The sequence below is a fragment of the Bos mutus genome, chromosome 13 (assembly GCF_027580195.1).
Source record: "Bos mutus isolate GX-2022 chromosome 13, NWIPB_WYAK_1.1, whole genome shotgun sequence".
NCBI classification, from domain to species: Eukaryota; Metazoa; Chordata; class Mammalia; order Artiodactyla; family Bovidae; genus Bos; species Bos mutus.
Genome location: NC_091629.1, coordinates 63,082,250 through 63,104,345, shown reverse-complemented (window position 1 = coordinate 63,104,345; position 22,096 = coordinate 63,082,250). Strand labels below are relative to the sequence as shown.

General features: G+C 42.1%; 1 protein-coding gene across 4 annotated transcripts in view; it reads left to right on the top strand.

The window, feature by feature from the left end:
• The window catches only part of EPC1 (enhancer of polycomb homolog 1), a 97,623-nt gene that overhangs the window by 30,749 nt on the left and 44,778 nt on the right, over positions 1–22,096 (top strand). The window lies entirely within an intron of this gene.

The window sequence follows — 22,096 nt, the reverse complement described above, 5'->3', positions numbered from 1 at the left end:
GCCTCGCCCCCCGGCCGCCGCGGCCCGGCGAGGCCTCCTGTCGGGGCACCCGCCGACCCTGGCCCCTTGGACCCGGGGCCCGCGGAGTTCGGGCGCCCGAAAGGCACAAAGGGGTCACGTGACGAGGCTGCCGGCAGCCATTTTGTGGTCGGAGCGCTTGGGCTGGGCCTTGTGCATCCGGAGAGGGAGCGGGCGGGCGGCGGGGGGTGCGGCGGCCGGGCCGCGGAGGCCCTGCCTGCAGGCCTCCCGGCGGGCCGCTGGGTGGCGCTCTGGGGCCGGCTCGGCCTTCGCGCGCCGCCGGCGCCGGGAGCGCAGGTTCCGGGCGCTCGGGTGGCCGTGCTCTCTCGGCGGCCCGCAGGCTGGCGGGGCTGCGCGGCCCACGTGGACCCGCCGAGAGGCCGGGCGGGGGCGGCAGGCGTCCTGCAGCGGAAGGTCGGGGCCGGCGAGCCAGCCCAGAGCCGACCTGCGTCCTTCGTCCTCTTTCTGGGACTTTTGCATCCATTCCTCCGAGTCCTACTTAATCAGAGGGTTGTCAACTCCTGCTCCTCTTGACTTTTTCTTTGATCCTTGAGAACATGTTGCAGATTTTGAAGGGAACTCCGTGGCTCTTCTAAAGCCTGTGTAACTTTATTATTTCTTTTCCTAATAAAACTCTAAGTTCGCCTGATTGCTGGTTTCTCAACCTACGGGAGACAAGACCCAGTCTAAGTAGATGTTAACAGATCTCCGTTTAGAAAAAGGGTTCTTTCTTATCCATCACCGAACTCAAGTGGAGTGAAACCTTACCCGGGAGATGTTTTCCATGGGTGGGCTTCAGTGTTTAAATGTTGACAGCTCACAGACACTGTGTCGTAGTGTGGCTGTCCTTGGTCGTGGAAGTTGGGCTCAGACACAAGACTTCGTCTGTTTCCCCCAGATCCTTGTCGGTGTCGTTCGATGCCTTCTAAGGAATTGCATACCTTGGTTTTCAGGTTCAGCCACTTAAACAGGGGGCAGTGTGTTGACAGTTCAAGAAGTCGAGGAGTCGCTGGATTGGTACTACAATTTTGTGGTGGAAAACTATACTGTAATACCTCTGTTTGGTACTGTACGGAATTTTTTTAATGTAGAAATTTTGCTCTGTACTGTTGATTTTGAAAATAAAGCTGTTGAAACTGTTTGGGTTGTTCAACCTTTTAAAGTCAAAGAGTTGTGACAGTTGACTCTTCCTTCGGAGAGTAGTGTCCTTAGCGTGTGTAGTAGTTGAGATTGTCTAGACCTGACTCGGAGCACGTTACCTGTGAGACAGAATCTTCTAATTTCTTTTACTTGTTACCAACTTTGAGAGTAGAATGGTGCCGTTTGTTTATTTTTAAATAAGTGATTTGTTTTTAAAAATTAAAGTACTTGTGACTGCAGAATCTTGTCTTTTGGTTTTATTTTTGTTTCTTAAGTTTTACAAATAATGCTTTCAAGATGGGGGTGTCAGTGTTAAGACTGACCTGGAAATTAAGTTGTGGCTATTGTTTTGCCCCCAAGGAACTGCAGAGCTTTGATTAAAAACAGCACTACACAGTACACTTTAGAAACATACTGGTCTGGCTTCTTTGAACACTTTGGACTGTCTCAAGAGCCACAGCCTGAAATCAGAGCTGAGCCCAGCTAAAGTACCAAGGCTTATTAAATTTTTACAGATAATTTTCATTCACTGAAAGAATTTTGACGTTTATTATTTTCTAACATGTAGAGTCCATATTTTTTAGGGTTTTTTTTCCCCCTCAGACTACCTTCTCCTATCATCCGTTTAGAATTTGTTTCACTTCACATCCAACCAAAACTATGACCAGTGAAACGGAGACCTCAGGAATAAATACTGAACAGAAGAATGTAAACAGTCCCAGGTGGAACAGCTGCTCTCCAGTCCTGCAGTTCATACCGGCCAGAGGAGGCTGTATAGCTCAAATCACAGTATTAAAAGTAGAATGTTGATATTGAAAACGTATACTACGCACAAATAAAGGTAACTGAATATTGAGTTAGCCTTGGAAAAACAGTCCTTTTGATAATTCACTAAAGAAGGATAAGCTTCTTATAAAGACAAAAGGTTAAAACAAACGTCTGCCTGTGATTGACACGTTAGTTAGGGTCAGGAGTTGATCATGAAAGATGGGACAGAATTAGATGAGAATAGTTTTGTGTGTGTCACCTTATGAAAATCGTCGTGTGGACCATACGTGGTAATTGTGAACGTATTTTGTTTCTGTGGTAAATGTGACGGAAATGCTAGGTCTAAACACAGAAAATAACACATTTTCATTTAATTTTTATATTATAAGCTGAATGCACTGCCTTAAGGCATATCTCTTAGTTTTTAAAAAACAACTTTTAAGTAGTAGGTCCCCTCCAAACATGAATTTTACTCAACGTTAGAACTTAGTTGTTTAGCTTTTTTTTTTTTTTTTTTGATGAAGATTGAGAAATAATTATGGGGTCGCACAGGGTCAGACACGACTGAAGCGACTTAGCAGCAGCAGCAGTGAATTAATGGACTTGACTGAATCATAGATGCTGGAGATTTATTGTCTGAATTGGTATAATGTGATACCTTGTAACTTGTTACATCAAAAAATTAACAGTTGGTAAGGGCTTTGGTTTAATGAATAACAATTTTCAAGCCATAGGAAATCAATAGACTGTCAGCTCTAAATATGAAATAAGTCTCTTTGGGGTTAAAAGGGACAGAATTTAAATAGCAGGTCCAGAGGTTGCACGATTGTAATTTTTTAACATTTTAAGTTTATCATCTTCCAAGTAAGAAATGTTGTATACTACTTAGTGCTATGGCTTTACCTTTAAACGAAAGGATAGTTTTTCCAAGGTATTAGTACTATCGAATGTTTTTATTAAAAAGTTGACTTTTTTTGGTTCAAATTGGAGCTTTCTATTGTTAAAATTCTCCTTTATGGATACTTCTCATTTCACAAAGGACATTCTGAAAAAGGAGGTTTTAAAGTGATGCTCAGCACAGTGGAACTGCTTGGTTCCTCTAGTACGTTTTTTTTCCCCCCACTGGGATGCCAGATTCTGTGACTCTTACTGTAAGGGTGGAGGCTTAAACTCTCTTCTGTCACCAAGACTGGTTCTGGTAAGATGTGTGATGTAATTAAGATGTTAATAGTGATCTAGCCTTGTTATTGTCCTACACAGCCACCTTTGGGACTGTTAGAAGTAGGATCCAGCCATCACAGGCCAACACTTAGATTTAGTAGGGTTCTCACCAGACAAAATAGTCTCAGACACTTATCTTTTCTTTCTTCAAACTGTTCTTACTGGCCCAGTATACAATGTTATTAAAATCAAGTTTATGAAGTAGCCAGGTAGGTATTTTTTGTTTTTAATTAGGGGTTAAATTGGGGGTAGGTACGTATCTTTCTTAAGAGGAAAAGTAGTCAAGCACTACATTTTCAAAACTTTATTTAAAAATCTATAGTTTTTCTATTTTATAAAAACAAATCACTGCGATAAGTTTAAAAGTTCGATTTCTCATTTTTTAAAAGAAACTGAGAATCCTATTTTCCTTTAAAATTTTGAAAACCAAAATTTCTTAGTCCTGAATCTAGATTCCTTTATTCTGTGCACTGCATTGGAAGTGAAAAGAAATATTTGAAATCTCAATTGCACTAGAAGCAAAGCTTAATTTTTATAGCTAGTTTGAATTAGAAAGGAATTGAGAATATTTGGGGTTTTTCCATTAAGTAGCAAATAATCAGTTAAAATCAAAGGTAACTGAGAAGCAGTAATAAAGTCTAGTTTCAACTTTCTGTCCTGCCCAAGATATTTTTGAATCAGCAACGTAGGAGGATTGAGAACTCCTACCTTCAAAAGGAGCCTCTTGAAAACTGTCAGGCCTGGTGCCTAAAGTCTTAATATTAGCTCTTGTTTCAGTGTGTGGTTTGATATTTAGGATTTTGGATTAGTATCATTTGTAATCAGACTTCATTTTTTCACAAAACAAGACTGAAAACTAATGGGCTTGCGCATCTAATGCTGTTTGATGGGTGCTTGTGACCTGTAATGAAGTTTGTACAGAACTATTACCCTTTCTGTTAATCAACAGCACTTAAAGTACCAGCTAACCAAAGGAGAGCTTAAATCTTTTAAATAAGGAATAATAATCAGGTTCATAAATTTGTGGCCAAGATTAGATATTAAACTAGCCATTCCTAATATTTTATCTAAAACAGATTAGGTTTTACTACATTATAGTCTGTAGTAGTAGTAATGGTAAAGTATTAGAGGATGTATATGTATGTAATTGCAAGAGTTCTATTTGATACATATGAAGGTGTGGATTCTTGACTTTGTGATTCAGTTTTTCTGAAAAGGGTATTCGTTATCAGTAGTTGGTTAAAACATAATTTTAAAGCAGAGGATAATGTTTTATGTCATGGAATGATAGTGTGGTTTGTGATTCTGTTTCTTAAAAGAAGACAACCCACAAGGAAATGAGAATTTTGTATTGTAACTTGGGAATGAAATGAATTCTGAGTCTCTAAGTGCAGAAGCAGTATTGAAAGGATGAAATATGCAGGCTGAACTAGATTGTGTCTTTTAAAGTAAGCTTTTGAACCCTTAAGGTGTGACTTAAATTAATATATTGCAACAACTGGATAAGTCAATTTGGGGGGACAGCACCAGGAAAACAAGTGATTCAGATGCTTTAGACAACTTATTTGAACTACTTTCAGTGAATTACTTGGAGTTATCTTGATCAAGTTTATTAAGGACTCTGACTGTAGGTAATGATTTTGAGAAATTGCAGCATTTTAAACCGCAGATACCCGACTTTGCACCTTTAAATATATGAACTGTATTTCATCCACCAGCCTCACTGTAGGTATATGAAAACCAAAAATAAAATTCATAGTTAATAAATCTACTGTGACCCATAATCTGTTTTCTCTTTAATTAATAGAGATATAATCATTTCTTTAAAAGATAAAGCCCTTCATTTATGTGTTGTTATAGAGATTATCTTTAAACAGTTGATTCAACTTTGGATATTCCTGGTGAGAGTTTGGGAATTTTGCAACAGATTATTAAAGCAAATCATTTTGGTTGAATTTCCTTTCAGTATAGCAAGTACTGGCTGAAGAAATATGACTCAGCCTTAAGAATAAGTCCAGGGGAAAGATAAGCTGAGGTTGAAAATGTTCTGTGGACGATTTAATATAGGTTCAGATCTTTTTCTATACTGGGATGAATTGATTATCAGAGAATCACAAGTACCAGTTGTATATCCTCTGAGAAGGATGCACTTTGACATTTGTGGCCTTTCACAAGTTGCTTAATCTTCCAGGATGAATTTCCATCTCTTCATGCTCCAACCTCTCCTGACCTACTTCCTGAGGGAGGTGGCTCTCAGGAGAGTCGGATGGTGTATGTGAGGATGCTATAAACACACGCTGCATTGCTACCAAATATTGACTGAGTACTCAGTGTGGCCTTGCTTTCCGTTGCTGTTCAGAACTACTTACATTTGTACAGTCTTTGTTTTTAGAATTGTCTAGTGTAGAAGTGTCGCCTGTCCCTAGAGAATTGTATGATATAGAAAGCTGTGTCTTTAAGTTTAGGTAATTATTAATTGGAGAAAGCATCAGACTGGGAGTTATTAGACCTAAGGCCTCATCCCACTTCCCACTGTGTGCACATGTGTGTGTATATGTACTCTTGAGTTTGTATGCTCTCGTGCACCTGGGTTTTCTTAACTGCAAGATGAAGTACGGCTCTGATAGTTTCCTGTGATAATGGGTATATTACACTATCCCTGCACTAGATCCGTTTCCATATGCATTTTATAGTAATCATTAATTTTTAAAATTAGTTGATGGCTTCATTTGCACACATAAACAGTTTACACAGAAGTAAAAGTAGTCTGCGTACATGGGTAATTAGTTCCAGTTTAGTTTAGAAAGCTTGTGTTTTAAAGGACCTAATATAAGTGAGTGCAGAACACTTCCTGTTACGAGAATTTGAAATTAGAGGCAGAATTTTGTATTGATGGTTTCAAATTCATGCTTTTACTGTAAAAGTAATTACTATAGAGTAATAGAGTCTGAAAGGGAAAGAAAATATAAATATGGCTTTTTTGAAGTATATTATACAAAGACTTAAGAAAATATAGATAAATCCATTTTCATTTACTTTTCAGAGTGCAAATATTTATTGTGCGCTTACAGTGAGCCCAGGACTGTGACAGGTCCTGTGGATCCAACAGTGAACAAACAGTTATCTTTCTCATGGATCTTGTGTTCTAGCGTGCAGGCTCTTTGAGGGTGGAACTTTGTGTCTGCTTTATTCATGGATGTATTTTCAGCACCTGAAATCATGCCTGGCGCATAGTAAGTGTCTAGTCTTCGTTTAATTGAATGACTGAATTCTAATAGGAAGACATAGACAAAAAGCAAATGAGTAAAAGTGGCAGTGGATCAAGACGGTACAGAGTTTCTGATGGAAGGAGGAGAATTCTGTGCTTGAGAGGGTCAAAGAATGGGCCCTGAAACTTGACGAGGGAGGAGCCAGCCCTCTGAAGATCTGAAGGAGAACATTCCAGACAGACCTGAGGCGCAGGGCACACACGGCCAGTTCAGTGAGGGCAATGTGGAGAGGGTCGAGGAGTGTGAGCCAAGGGCCCAGAGGCAGTCGGGCCCATTTCTGGTGAGTTATTACAGGCGACTATACTTCCCTGGTGGCTCAGATGGTAAAGCGTCTGCCTACAAGGCAGGAGACCTGGGTTCAATCCCTGGGTGAGGAAGATCCTCTGGAGAAGGAAATGGCAACCCACTCCAGTACTCTTGCTTGGAAAATCCCATGGACGGAGGAACCTCTGCTGCAGTCCATGGGTCACAAAGAGTCAGACACGACTGTGTGACTTCACTTCACTTCACACGGAGTTTGGATTGTTTTGAAATGAAGTAATAAGCCTCTAGAGAGTTTCAGACAAGGGAGGACATGATCTGAATTCTGTTTTTCAAGGTTATTGTCACTGTCGTGTGCAGAATGAGTCGTTCTGGGCAAGAGTGGCTCTGACCTAGGTGGTGGTAGGGAAGAAGAGACATGGATGGACTTAGAGGCACATTTTGAAGGTAGAACCAGCAGAGCTTGGCTGACAGATCAGAATATACTAGATGGAGAAAGAGAATCAAGGATTCAGTTCAGTTCAGTCACTCAGTCGTGTCCAACTCTTTGCAGCCCCATGGACTGCAGCACGCCAGGCCTCCCTGTCCATCGCCAACTACCGGAGTTTACTCAGACTCCTGTCCATTGAGTCTGTGATGCCATCCAACCATCTCATTCTCTGTCGTAATCCCTGATTTTTACCTTAAGCAGCTGGGTGGATGGGTGATTAGGTGGCTTACTGAGGGAGGGAAAAATGCAAGAGGGAGGGTATGTGAAGGATGGAGTTACTCAGTTTGCAGTGCCTCTTATTCATATTTAGTTGCCTGTGCAAGAATGTAACACTGTAGAGCAGTCTGCACTGCAGGTACAATTCAGATATCATGGGCTGTACTATCAATCTGAAAGCCTTTGGGATGTGGGTGTTTCTTAAAACTGCGTTGAGGCTCAGAGGAGAAGCTCTTAGAGAATTAGGAAGAAAGTGAGTCTAAAGCTGTGTCAAGAAGGCAGGACATTCGTCAACTATGGCCACTGAGAAGATGAGTGAGGGGGAAGTGACCATTTAACCTGATATATGCCATTGGCCTATCTTGATAGTGTGGTTGGAAGGAAATCGTGATTGGGACAGAAGAAATACTGTAAGGTAAAGGATCAGTGCAAGTTTGGATGACTCCTTGGAATAGTTCTGCTATGAGAGGAGCTGAAAAAATGGCTGGGGAGGGGATGGGGAAATCAACAAATGATTTTTTTAAAAATGAGTTCCAAAGTTCCAGTGGACAGAAACCAGGGAAGCAAAGCTGAGTCCTCCATTGCACCGGCCACTCCCTCAAGAGTTCCCAGGCCACAGGAAAAGGTCTACAGAGAGGTCCCTGGGCTCTCCAGCTGAAAAGCGATCTGAGCCTGTCTGCGGGGAAGCAGCTGGAAGGGAGGAGGGACGTTCCTGGGACCTCATGTGGGGCAGGGAGTTGGGTCCTCACTGACCAGAGTGGAAAAGATCTAAAGCAGAGGGCGTCCGATACAAGTTCCCAGAGGGCCGTTCCCTTAGCAGCAGGGCCAAGTGAGCTCTTGACTAAACTGTTATGCACTCACCCTAATAAAGACCAAACACTATCCTCAAAAAGAGCCAACTAATTTCAGATAACTGTGTCCCAGAAGAAAGCCCCACAGTGCTTAAAGGAATACTAGAAGATCCTACAGCATAAAATAAATGTTTGGTGTCCATTGAAAAGAAAACCACCAGATATGCAAAGAAGCTGGAAAAGCTAATAACTAAGGAGGAGTTAGTCAACAAAAAGAGATGTAGAAGTAACCCAGATAATAGAATTAGTGAACAAAAATGTTAAAACAGCTATTATAAATAAGTTATTAGAACTAATACAATAGTTGGACTGATGTCTTTAAAAAGAATAAGATAATCCTATTTCCTCTTCTGTTCAAGGGCTTTGTTCATAAAAACTGTTTACTGTCTTTCCCTAGATTAATTTCTTGGAGGGATTGGTCACTGATTAGAGCAGAAGTACTTTTTCCTTTTTAGAAGTAAGAAAGGATGTGGTACACCGGTTTGAGCATTGGCAGTGGGAGGATGGGGGTGTTTTTCCTATGATTCTTTTTTCTTTATGATGTATGAGGTGAGCTCATCACCTCAGAGTGAGGGAGCCTGTGAGACAAAGGTGAGTGTGAGATGCTCACTTACTAGAGAAATGTAACAAGACTGATGAATCAGCTGGGGGCTCAGTATTTGTGATCATTTAAATTGAGACCAGTCCACTCACTTGGGAATATAATTCAGATATTCAACTCGAGTTCAAGACTAAAGTAGGTATATAATAAGGTTCTTCTACAGTTGAGGTTTGCCCCACAAGTACAAAGGAGGGAAAAGAGGGATGAGGAGATTACCCATGTATGTGAGATAGATAGCACGATAGACCTGGGGTCTGAACTGGGGAATGAGGGAAGAAGACCTCAGGGAGCTGGTGCAGGCTGAGGAAGCGCAGGATGCCCTGGAACAGCGTTGTTGGGAGGAGGCATTCTGGAATGAGTGAGACTTAAGTCAGGATGGTGGCAGTTAGAGTAAGATGCTTGAACTTAGATTTCACAGGTATCACAGTTACTGGTTAAGGCAGGTCTGGAGGTAACAACCACAGGAGGGGGGACTGAGAGGGCATAGAGGAAAAGTAAGTCACTGAGGGTGAGAGGGTCATGATAGGTGTATCATCCATCCCTAAGGATGATGCCCCCGAGGTGGGGGTGGTTGAGAAGACGACCCTGAGCTCTGTGACAGCACAGGGTGGATGCGGCTATTCCGGGAAGGAGTGATGGTGTGAACATCTGAGGGGTTATGGTTTCTGGAAGGACAGCAGAGAGGCAATGGGAGGCAAGGAGGACCTTTACCCATCTATGCATGTGTGGGACATAGGGAGATAAACAGCTTCTGCTTGGAAGGGCTTCAGCCTAAAAATAGGGCGAGAAGAGGAGGGAAAGTTGAAAGAACTTGAGACTGTAAAGCGTTTACCTACCAATAAATCTTAATTCTAGAGAACAGATTCGAAGTTTGGGAGTGTGGGGAAGATTGGGTTAGATGAGGGGACATTAGCTGAAAATGGTGGTAAAAGCTAGAGTGATGCTGCTGAGTCTTGAACTCGGTTGGTAATGGATGTGAACAATGATGGGCTTTCTCCAGCCAACATCAGATGCACAAAATACCTTCCTGCAGGGACTTCCCTGCTGGTCCAGTGGCTAAGACTGCACTCCCAAGGCAGGGGGCCCAGGTTCCAGCCCCAGTCAGGGAACTATGAATAGATCCTGCGTGCCACAACAGTCTCACGTGCTGCAACTAAGACCCAGTGCAGTCAAATAAATATTGTTTTGAAAATGCCCTTCTGCAACTAGAGATGGGGTTAGAGCCCAAGGAGGGGTTGGCCCTCTAGGTAGACGCCGGTGCTGGATGAGCTTCGAGGCCTGTCACTCTTGCTGCATGGTTGTGTAAAAATAGCTGAAAAACAGTTCTTCTGTTCAGCACGCTTGTTTCAGGACCCGGGAGATGGGCCTTAACTGTTGTTACTGAACGTCTGAGAACTCTCCCTCCTCTGCAGTGCTTCTCAACATTGCCATTTGCTCACCCTCAGAACATTCTGGAAAGTCATGGGGATGCTTGTGGTTCATTTTTAAAAATGTTTAGACATTTTACTTTTTACCAGTTTTTTATTGAAGCATCATTGATGTACAGTGTTGTGTTCATTTCTGCTGTACAGCAGAGTGACTCGGTTTTGTGTATATACACACACATTCTTTTTTTATATATTCTTTTCCATCATGGTTTTTCATAGGATACTGCATGTAGTTGTCTTTGCTCCACAGATTTTCAGTTATTGAGGCTTCTTTACGTACATCCATGCATTTGAATCTAAGAAAATCTTTTAAAAGATTAGGATATCTTTTAATTCTGAAGGGTTTGTAATTGCTCTTTAACTGGTCTCCCTACTCTAGTTTTCAAATTGACACCCCCTGAAAGTTGTCAAGGTGGTGTTTTTAAATGTGAGTCTGGTTGTCATTTCACTGTCCAAAATTCTTACATTGCTCCTTTTTCTGATAGAATAAGATGCAGAAACCTTTTAGTGGAGTTCCCTGGGCCCTGCGTGTTCTGACCACTCTCTACATTTCCAGTCTTCTTTCCCTTCCTTCAGCCCTGGAGTAGTTACTGCTGCATAACAGATTACTTCCAAACTGTTTCACAGTGTCTGAGGACTGGGAATCTTAGGAGCAGCTCATGTAGGTGATGCTGGCCTGGGGTCTTTCATAGAGTCCCAATAAAGCTGTTGATCAGGGCTGTAGCAGGCTTCCCACGGAGCAAGGGGACCCGAGAGAGAACACAGTCCTCTGTGACCTAATTTTGGAAGTTACACACCATCACTTGTGTCTCATGCTGTTGGTCACAGACCAACCCTGGAGAGTGTAGGGGGCGGTCATTGGAGGCCGGCTGCCACAGCTGACCACATGCAGAATATTATTGCTCCCAATGTCCCCAAAGTCTCGTCCCATTATAGCATAAGGATCTCATCCAGATTGGTTTCAGGTACAGTTGAGCTTCTCAAATGTAATTTTTTCAGTGTCTCAAGTACAAATCCCTCTCAACCTGTACTGCTAAAGAGTCATCTGCTCCCCGCCCTCTGCCACCACCAGTATACAGTATTGGGTCAGACTTGGGGTACAGAATGTCCCTATTCAAGGGGAGGCAGAGGGTGGGGCTGGTAGGCACTAGGAGTCTCTGGTCCTCAGCATTGCTGCAATCCAGTCAGGCAGGTGATGGTAATTCCTTGCTTGAATGCCAGCTCCTGGGTGTGATTCATGCTCTCAGTTTTGCCCTTGGGGCATTTGGTTCACCCTTTGTTTATCCTGAAGATAAAACATGTTTGTTTGCTACTGAGTTTTCTTAACCTGCTTCCTACCAAAATTTTAGGACTCTTAACGGCCTTTTTTCATTTTGTATTGTCTCTTGTTTCCATTAAGTCAAGCTGGTAATGTTTCTGTGTTTATAATTATTTTAAAAACTTGTGGATCTTATATGAATTTCATTGGAGTCTGTTCCATTGATTGAAGGCCGCACCCATGAACTTGTATGTGATAAGCCTTTTTCTGCCTTGAGCTCCCGCTGCTAGAAAACACCCTTAAGCTTCCTAAAAGCCTTGTTGTTTGATTGAGAGAATCTTTGAAGCAGTTCCGTTTAGCAGTGTTTTGTCTGGCCCAAATGGTACTCTAAGACACCATCTTTGATCTTTCTGAGGCCTTAACAAAATATTGTATAGTCGCTCCCTCATCGTAGTTTTTAGAGCATGTTTTTCTGTAAGTGCCCTGCATTTGATCTTGACTCAGGATCCATTTCTGAATAGGAGCACTGTTTGCAGTCTGGGGAGACTGCACACAGTCCAAACCATCCAATCCTGGCTCGTTCTTAACTGTTCTTCATTTAGTTTATCTCTTCTCTCTCTCCTTTTCAGCTGTATGTAGCAGGAGAACAAGGCAGCACTTGGAGCTCTCTGGTGGAAACCTCAGCTAAATCACCTGGTTTCTAGTAACGTTCACCTCACCTTGTGAAACCCCGTGGGCCTTTTATTAGCAGCAGCTTCACTAACACTGTCCTCGAAGACCGTGGTCTGATGCCAGACCATTTCAACAATTTAGATTTGTGTTACTCAGTGAGGACACTGCGTACCAACACATGTGTTCGCTGTCTGTTGCTGCATAACTGCTGATCTGGAATTTAGCCATTTACAAAAGCAAACACTAATCTCGGTTTCTGAGGGTCTGGAATCTAGGAGCAACTTTACCAGGTGGCTCTGGCTCATCCTCTGCAGAACCTAGTAGAGGTTGCAGTCATGACCCAGGCCCTGACACCTAGCTCCTCCCAGAGCCGATGATCCAAAAGAAAGTGTGCCAAGGTGGGTAGGAGAGCCCCAGAAAGAATCTGCCATCTTATCACCCTGTCCTGGAAGTGACTGCCAGCACTGTGCCACACGCTGTGGGTCACACAGACCAGCGCTGGCCCCGTGTGGGGTCAGGGGGATGTGCATCGGGGCAACTTGGAGACTGCTGCTCAGGATACTGTGCTCCATGTTCTCTGAGGTCTGCACTCCTGCCTTTGCTCACACTGCGCCTCTTGACCCCCACATACCTTTCCTGGCCCCATATTTATTCAGCTTTATGAAGCCCTCTTGACTCACCCTTCCTAGGTGACGTCACCTGGAATTTTAGAAAGCAAATTCACTTATATGTTTCTTTTACTGCACTTGAAGCCCCTGGAAAGAAGAAACAGTATTGTATCTCAAAAACTTAATATCCTGTGGCACAAATGTTTCCTTAATTTATGTTTATATAGTTCTGGAAAAAATCCAGGTACTTTATGATTATTTACATTCTAAAATGATAGTCAGATACCCGCCTTAACTGCCTTTGAGCTTTTGGAGTAGGCTAATAAAAGTAGGATTTAAGTTATGGTTTTGGTGTTTTTCTCTTAAGATCAAGAGGACACGAGACATTCTGCTGCTGCCAAGTTGCTTCAGTCATGTCCAACTCTGTGCAACCCCTTAGACGGCAGCCCACCAGGCTCCTCCGTCCCTGAGATTGTCTAGGCAAGAATACTGGAGTGGGTTGCCATTTCCTTCTCCAATGAGACATTCTAATGATCCAAAATTTTAAGCCAGAGAAATTGTCATGGCCTTTCCAAAGTAAATTTTGTGAAATATCTGCTAAAAGTACTCATTTTATATTGTGTTGATGTATCAAATATTTGTGAACTTACGCTTATGAAGTATAATGCTAAATATTATGGGGTCCACAGACATGTCTTTTTGTTTAAGGAACTTATAGTTCATATGGTAAATAAACCATAATCTGAGGCAATCTTTTTAAGTCTCTGTATCTATTTTTACTTTGGATATTTTGTGTGTTATCACTCAGAGTCTAATAAAACCATGTGAGCCAACTTCTAACATTGAGTTCCTGAAAAGTCATCTTTTTTTCTTCCCTCTATTTGAAGTAAAGATAGGTAGAATCTTGCAAAAATCAAAAGTATTTTACTCTAAAGTTTTTACATTACAATTCTTTCTCTCAGATGTGAAAGTGTCTTGAGAACCAAAATTTTGGTAGCAATTATCTTATTACCTTCTCTGAATTTCCTTTGTCATCTATCATAGTGATATCTTGTTAGATGTGAAAATTCTGTATGAATTTTTTTGCCTCGGTGAATTTTTCCTTTGTAATGCAATTCCAATAAAGTAGAAAAGCTTTTTTTTTCTGTATACCAGGAAATATCATAGAATCAATTCCATAAAAATGTATTCCTTGATTCCTTTGTCTTGTGTTTTTCTGTATATCAGCTTAAAACATCTGTGAGTTCTACTTTCTTGTCTGAACTTTTATACTGTGATTTTGTGGAATATACTTCAGAAATTCCTCCTGTCTTTTTGTAGTGATGAAACATTTTTGTTAAGTTGTTTTGTTTATTTATTTTGGCTGCACTGGGTCTTGGTTGCCGCGTGTGAGCTTCCTCTGGTAGCGGTGGGCAGAGGCTCCTCTCCCGTTGTGCTGCATGGGCTTTTCACTGCAGTGGCTTCTCTCATTGCAGAGCACGGGCTCCAGGCCCGTGGGGTTCAGTAGTTGCAGCACAGGAGCTCCTTGACTGTGGCTTGCGGGCCCTGGAGCCTTCAGGCTTCAGTAGTTACAGTGTGGGCGCTAGAGCACAGGCTCGGTGGTGGTGGTGCACGGGCTTCGTTGCTCTGTGTCGTATGGAGTCTTCCTGGACCCGGGGTCACACTTGTGTCCCCTGCATTGGCAGGTGGGCTCCTGTCCACTGCGCTGCCGGGGAAGTCTCCTGTTCTGTTTTTCTTGAAGACGAACAGAATATAGGATTATTGTCTGAATGATAGGGTTAATATTTTTTCCCTAATCTTACTATTTTTAGGACTAGGTTTTTCCCCCTATAAAATTTCTCAGTTGAACCTTATTAATTCTTTCTCATATCTAAAGCTCTTATTTCTTGAGGATGCCTTACACATTTTATTACTAGCAAGAAGCCGATTTTAGAACTATAATGTCCCTTTTTCTGCACCCAGCCATTTAAAATCCTTCCTGGATTAAATCTTACATTTGAATTTTTAAAATCTGTGACTTCTAAGATTCTGGTCTAGAAAGTTTTCACTAATTAGCCTGCCTTATTTGGGAAATAATGGAATGTGTGTATCTTTTAAAAGCGTTTCTGGGGCCTGTTGGTGATATAAGTATGTTATGCTAGCCTTATCATATTGGTATTATTTGACTAAGTTTAATGTGTTTGAATTTATTGTGAATCAGAGTGGAGAAATTAGAGAACTAGGATGAAAGGTCAGATAGGTTAGCAAGAGTTTAAATTATTTTGAATAAAAATTCCAGTTGTAGTAGTGGTATTTAATTTCCTAAATAGCTGACGTTATCATCATCAATGTGAAGTGAGTGAAAGTTGTTCAGTCGTTTCTGACTCTGCGACCCCATGGACTGTACAGTCCGTGGAATTCTGCAGGCCAGAATACTGGAGTGGGTAGCTGTTCCTGTTCTCCAGGGGATCTTCTCAACTCAGGGATCGAACCCAGGTCTCTCGTATCGGAGGTGTATTCGTTACCAACTGAGCTCAAGGGAAGCCCAAGAATACTGGAGTGGATAGCCTATCCCTTCTCCAGGGGATCTTCACAACCCAGGAATCTAACTAGGGTCTCCTGCATTGCAGGTGGATTCTTTACCAGCTGAGCCACCAGAGAAGCCCATCATCTTCAATGCTGCTTTCTAATTCAGGGTGCTAACATCCCTTGCCTAGATTTCAGTAACTCCCTAAAAAGTTTTCCCAAAACCACAGTTCTCCCTTCCCAATATTCTTAACTGAGCCAGTGGTCCTTTGTAAACTTGAATCTTCCTGTGTCACTTCCTGCTAACACCCTATGAGGGGTTTTCATTGCTCTGAAAGTGGCTTATCTTCGAGGCCTTGTGAAATGTGGTCCTTGCCTCCGTTTTGTCCTTCCAGAGCCTTCAAGTTCACTCCAGCCATAGGATCACTTCTCATTTATTCCCAAGTACTGAAACATTATTCCTCTATAATGGGTTTAGTAATCCCACTGATCCCTCAGATCTAAATTCAAGGTCACTTCCTTAGCTGTCTACTCATTAGGGTAGTTCTGTTACATGCTACATGTTATGTGTTACATAGTATCATTCACAGCAATTCCCTTTTGTAAACTTCCAGGCCACTTATGGAGATCCTTGATTAGTCTGTAGCTCCTGACTCTGAGCTCAGGATACCTTCAGTATTGGAGCTTAATGCTGCCATTATTTGTTGAGTGAATCAATGGATTGACATGTTACTAACTTATTCATATGTTTCTAGTGGAGTCTGTCCAGAGCTGTGTTTAGAGATAGGAATATAATTCACATTGTAATTTAGAACTACTTGAGGATCATGATGGTTCTGGCTTCCCTGGTGGCTCAGTGGTAAAGAATCTACCTGCAATGCAGGAGACATTGGTTTGATCCCTGGGTCAGGAATTGGAAACCCACTCCAGTGTTTCTGCCTAGGAAATCCCATGGACAGCGGAGCTTGGAGGGCTACAGTCCATGGGGTCATGAAAGATTTGGATACAACTTAGTGACTGAACAACAATAAATAATGGTTCCATCAAATTCTTCTGCCGTGTAATTACTGTATGACCAGGCAAGGCACTTAAAATCTGTGACTTAACTGTAGATGTCCTGTTTATCATTTGTAGAAGGAACTTGAACTAGTTGATCGGTAAGCTTGCCTCTGACTCATGTTCAGTGGTGGTAGGGGTTGCCTCCATTTATCAGACAGCGCCGTGAAGTCTCAGTGGCATTATTACAGAGATGGACTGTAACTCTGCACTGCCTCCTGGGTTGATTTAGGGGTCCTGTTCTGTGGGCCTTCTTTCCAGGATCCAGCTGACAAGATAGCCTCCATTCCCAATATTGCTGGACACCATGCTGGAGGAAAGAGCTCTGGAAGGTCTCATATCTTGTATCAGTTATTCATATGCTCTGGTCGGAAGCCAGACGTGAGGTTCTGCGTCACCTCAACTCACAACTTGTTGGCCAGAACAAGTTACATGGCTCCTTCTAACCATATGGTTGGCCAGGAAATGCAGTCCTACCATATGACCAGATGGCAAAGAACAAAATGATTTGGCAAACAACAGTCATGACAGATCTGCCCTTCTGGCCAACCAAATATTTGGATCACTGTCCTTCCCACAGACAAGATATACTCATCTCTTCCTCCCTGAGCCCGGCTGGAAAGTCCCGGCTAGACAGCAAAAAAAGCTCATAGTGGTAGGATTTCCAGGTGTCCTACAGTTCTGTAGATCAGGCTTAGATGTGCTTCCCCTTGGCCTGGCGGTCTGTGAGTGAAAAGATGGTCTGCACCTCCTCCCCCCGCCACACACACACACATCCAGTGTACGTGGGAATAACAGTAACGCCCCACTTTGGATAATGGAAACACAGCAGTTCCTGATCCCTAGAGTCCCACCTAGCTGGCTTTATAAGCCTCTTCTGCTGTATGTGGGGAATGTGCTTGTTTAGGTGCCAAGTGCAGCTCCTAGAGTGGCTTCCAGTCTGTTGGCTTGTGTGGCTCTTGGCATTGACATCTGGGGAGACTTCCTTTCTTTCCATCATCTTCCCTGAAGTAGATCTACTTCAGCCTCCTCTGAAGTAAATACTGGAAAGTAAGCCCTTTGGGGGCCAAAGTGCTTCAAAGCCTGCTTCCTGCCCATGGACGGTAGGAGACCCGATTGTACTTTTGAATCGTTGATTATTAATCTGGGCTCGTGATTTTTGCTTGCTTGTTGGCAGCGCAGCTTGTAGGCTTGTAATGTTTCGTTTAGCTCAGTGTGCAAGATGGCCTGTCCTCTCAGGTCTTTACTGGTGTCTCTGTCCCTTGAATGTCAATCCTAGAAACCTGTTGCTTTTGCTGGAAGAGCCACATCCTTAGTGTCTGTCTCTGTCTTTCTCCTCTGAGCATTTTGTTCAACTGAAAGCACTGCCTGTGTTTCCAGTTTTAACTAGGTCTCTGCTCTGAGACTCTAATCCATTCATGTTTTAACTGTGGGTATCTAGAGAATTCCCTGGACAGAGGAGTCTGGCAGGCTACAGTCCGTGGGATTGCAAACAGTTGGACACAGCTGAGCGACTAACACTTTTTTCACACGTCAGGGCCATACCTTGCTTTGAACCTTACCCTCTTTTTGTTAATCAAAGGCCTTCTCTTGATTTTTTGATTTACTGTTTAAGTTGAGAAGCAGTCTTCAAACACTGCAATTTCTCAAAATTTTGGTCTCTTCTCTTTGATTCCTCCTTACAAACTGGTCAGGTTTTTTAATTTATTTGTTTAGTGTAATACCAAACCCAGAGTAACCAACTCACCATTTTAACGTCCAGGTTTTTTAACCTCTTTCCCTAGAGTTGTTGTTTAACTGCTAAGTCAAGTCCAACTCTTTTGTCACCCCATGGATTGTGGCCCACCAGGCTCTTCTGTCCATGGGATTTCCCAGGCAGGAATACTGAAGTGGATTGCCATTTCCTTCTCCAGGGGATCTTCCTGGCCCAGAGGGAAAAAAACCCCATCTTCTTCATTGGCAGGCAGATTCATAACCACTGAGCCATCAGGAAAGCCTAGAACAGGCTTATTAATTAAATGATCTGCTTTGCAAGCTATGATAACTTGACTTTTACCAAATATTTGTACTGTTTACTAAGGAGCACCACCTTTCCAGTGTCTGAGAAGTTTCCCTGCTTCCTGACTCCCAAGCTAATGGCACATATTTTAGTCTTTATGTTATAACAGTAGCCCACTTTTGAGACCAGTGTACGTCAGTCAGGATACCCAGGTTATGATGGGTATACAAACAGCTTCAAAGTTTAGTTCTTTTTTGTGTCCCATTTTGTCACGGGTCAGCTGGGGAACCAGGCTAGTGCACAGACATCTTAAACAGGGTGACAAGTGGGAGGAGTGCTGTGAAAAATTTGCATCCTCCACCAGTAGTTAAATACTCTGGACCAGAAGTAGCGTAAGTCACTTTGACTCACAACTCAATAGCCAGAATTAGTCACCTAGCCCCAGCACGTACAGGAGGGCCAGAAAGCATGATCATACTGTGTACCTCGGAAGGCAGCCAGAAACGACTTGATGTCCAAAACTAAAGGCTGTTACACGTTCGGTGGTCATCTTTGAAAATAAAAGGATATGTATTACAGATTACGTCCTATAACTCCCTGCATTTTTGGCAGCTCACTGGCTCCATGTTTAGAAGACATTTGTGAAGACAAAGCTGTAACTCCAGCTGGCCCTGTTGTATCTTTTCTGAGTGTAAGGTCTAGTCTGTCCTTCACTCTTTTAAAAAGGAAGTTTTGCATTCTGACCATATTCATCAAATTATAATACAAATATCTCACTAGAAGGCATGTTTTGCTTGTCATGCTCTGATTGAAATAAACAAATTCCTAATTAATTTCAGGTGCACACCGGTCCTCTGGTGCCATTTACTACTGGCAAGTTAATTTGCCTTTTTTCAGTTCAGTTGGTCAGTCGTGTCCGACTCTTTGGACTGCAGCACACCAGGCTTACCTCTCCATCACCAACTGCTGGAGCCTACTCGAACTCTTGTCTGTCTTGTCGGTGATACCATCCAACCATCTCATCCTCTGCCGTCCCCTTCTCCTCCCACCTTCAGTCTTTCCCAGCATCAGGGTCTTTTCCAACCAGTTGGTTCTTTGCATCAGGTGGCCAAAGTATTGGAGTTTTAGCTTCAGCATCAGTCTTTCCAATGAATATTCAGGATTGATTTCCTTTAGGATTGACTGGTTTGATCTCTTTGCAGTCCAAGGGACTCTCAAGAGTCTTCCCCAACACGACAGTTCAGAAGCTTCAATTATTCAGCACTCCACCTTCTTTACAGTCCATCTCTCACATCCATACATGACTACTGGACAAACCATAGCTTTGACTAGACGGACCTTTGTTGGCAAAGTAATGTCTCTGCTTTTTAATGTGCTGTCTAGGTTTGTCATAGCTTTTCTTCCAAGGAGCAAGTGTCTTTTAATTTCATGGCTGCAGTCACCATCTGCAGTGATTTTGGAGCCCAAAAAAATAGTCTTTCACTGTTTCCCCATCTGTTTGCCATGAAGTGATGGGACCAGATGCCATGATCTTAGTTTTCTGAATGTTGAGTTTTAAGCCAACTTTTTGCCTTTTATAAAGTTAAAAAAAAAAAAAATGACTACCTATGTGTCTGCCACAGTTTGCTTCTTTGAAGTTGAGGTCATGAAAGTACATTGCTTATTCTTGTTTATGTGCAGAGGAATCAACCTTTCATTCTGACCAATTTTAATATAACTCCTGAAGTGATACAAACTTTTTTAGCATGGTTTACTTACTTTTGTAGGAATTTGTCTTAAATATTCTCTGGAAGCTGTATTTAGTTAGTTCATTTCTTTCTGCTATGAAATAATGAGAACTTGTGTAATACCTAAAGACCTCTGCCAAGAAGGAATATACTTTCTCTTACTTACCAGTGAAAGCGGTAATAATTGTGTTAAGATTAGACCTGAAAGTGCTGTTAAGTATGTTCAAGATTTGCAACCATGTATCCTTCCTCCTTGAATAAAAGTGGTTAAGTATTTTTCTTTCATTTCAGTAGGAAAAAGAAAGAGATTTGTTTCAGGTAGTATTAAAAGATTTTAAATGTCCAGGGAGTTTATTTCATATCCATTGTGGGACAAAGTGGGTAGTATAGGTAATCTTTGAAATGAATTACATTGATTTTACTTGTGAGAATGAGGCTTCCTTATAGACTACAATGCATTTTTTCTTTTGTGTGTGGAGAGATCTCATTGTTTTGTAAAAGCTGAAAAAGTGACTGCCTATGGTTACTGTAGTGTGGTACCTAAATTTGTTGTATAAAGTCCTTAAGTCCTCAGGTGAGATTTCATTATCTTCAGAGGTTAGGATTGTTTTGTCAGCAGTGACAGTCTACCAGGAAAAATTACCTGGATGGGACTTCCCTGGTGGTCCAGCAGTTAAGATTCCGAGCTTCCACAGCAGGGGACCTGGGTTCCATCCATGGTCAGGGAACTAAGATATCTCACAAACCTCTTGGTGTGGCCCCCAAAAAAAAATTAACTGGAGGTTTGAAATGTTTTTTTTTTTTTTTTGTAGGATTAGTGGGAGAAAGGATTTCTTTCAAGAAAACACAGAGTAAATTTTTGAGTTAGTCGTATTAAGTTACTGATTCATATATATAGCTACAATAAACAATTTCTATTAATAATTTCAGTTCAGTTCAGTCGCTCAGTCGTGTCCAACTCTTTGCAACCCCATGGACTGCAGCACGCCAGGCCTCCCTGTCCATCACCAACTCCAGAGTTTACCCAAACTCATGTGCATTGAGTCTGTGATGCCATCCAACCATCTCATCCTCTGTCGTCCCCTTCTTCTCCCGCCTTCAATCTTTCCCAGCACCGGGGTCTTTTCCAATGAGTTGGTTCTTCACATCAGGTGGCCAGAGAATTGGAATTTCAGCTTCAGCATCAGTCCTTCCAATAAATATTCAGGACTGATTTCCTTTAGGATGGACTGGTTGGATCTCCTTGCAGTCCAAGGGACTCTCAAGAGTCTTCTCCAACCCCAGTTGGAGTTCAAAAGTTTCAGTTCTTTGACGCTCAGCTTTCTTTATAGTCCAACTCTCACATCCATACATGACTACTGGAAAAAACATAACCTTGACTAGACGGACCCTTGTTGACAAAGTAATGTCTCTGCTTTTTAATATGCTGTCTAGGTTGGTCATAACTTTCCTGCGAAGGAAATTTAGTAATTTAAATTATTATAATTAGCCTGATATAGTAATAATGCCCCAGAGCTTTATGGTTATAACTTCATTTAATCCTCAGTGCAATCTGGTAAATTAGGTAGCTTCTTCTGCCCTTTATTAGTAGGAAAAAGGGTTAAATTTGTTTCATTATTTATATTACAGTGAGCTAATATAGTAAGTGAGCTGGGTATTGTACTAAGAGATTTACCTGCATTTCTTATTTTATGCTTGTAATGGCAGTTACCTCATTTCACTAGTAAGGAAATTAGGATTTAGAGATGTTAAGCCACAAGCAGATCAAACCAGTCCATCCTAAAGAAAATCAGTCCTGAATATTCATTGGAACATCTGATGCTGAAACTGCAATATTTTGGCTACCTGATGCGAAGAACTGACTCACTGGAAAAGACCCTGATGCTGAGAAAGATTGAAGGCAGGAGGAGAAGGGGAAGACAGAGGATAAGCTGGTTGGATGGCATCACTGACTCAATGGACATGAGTTTGAGCAAGCTCTGGGAGTTGGTGATGGACAGGGAAGCTTG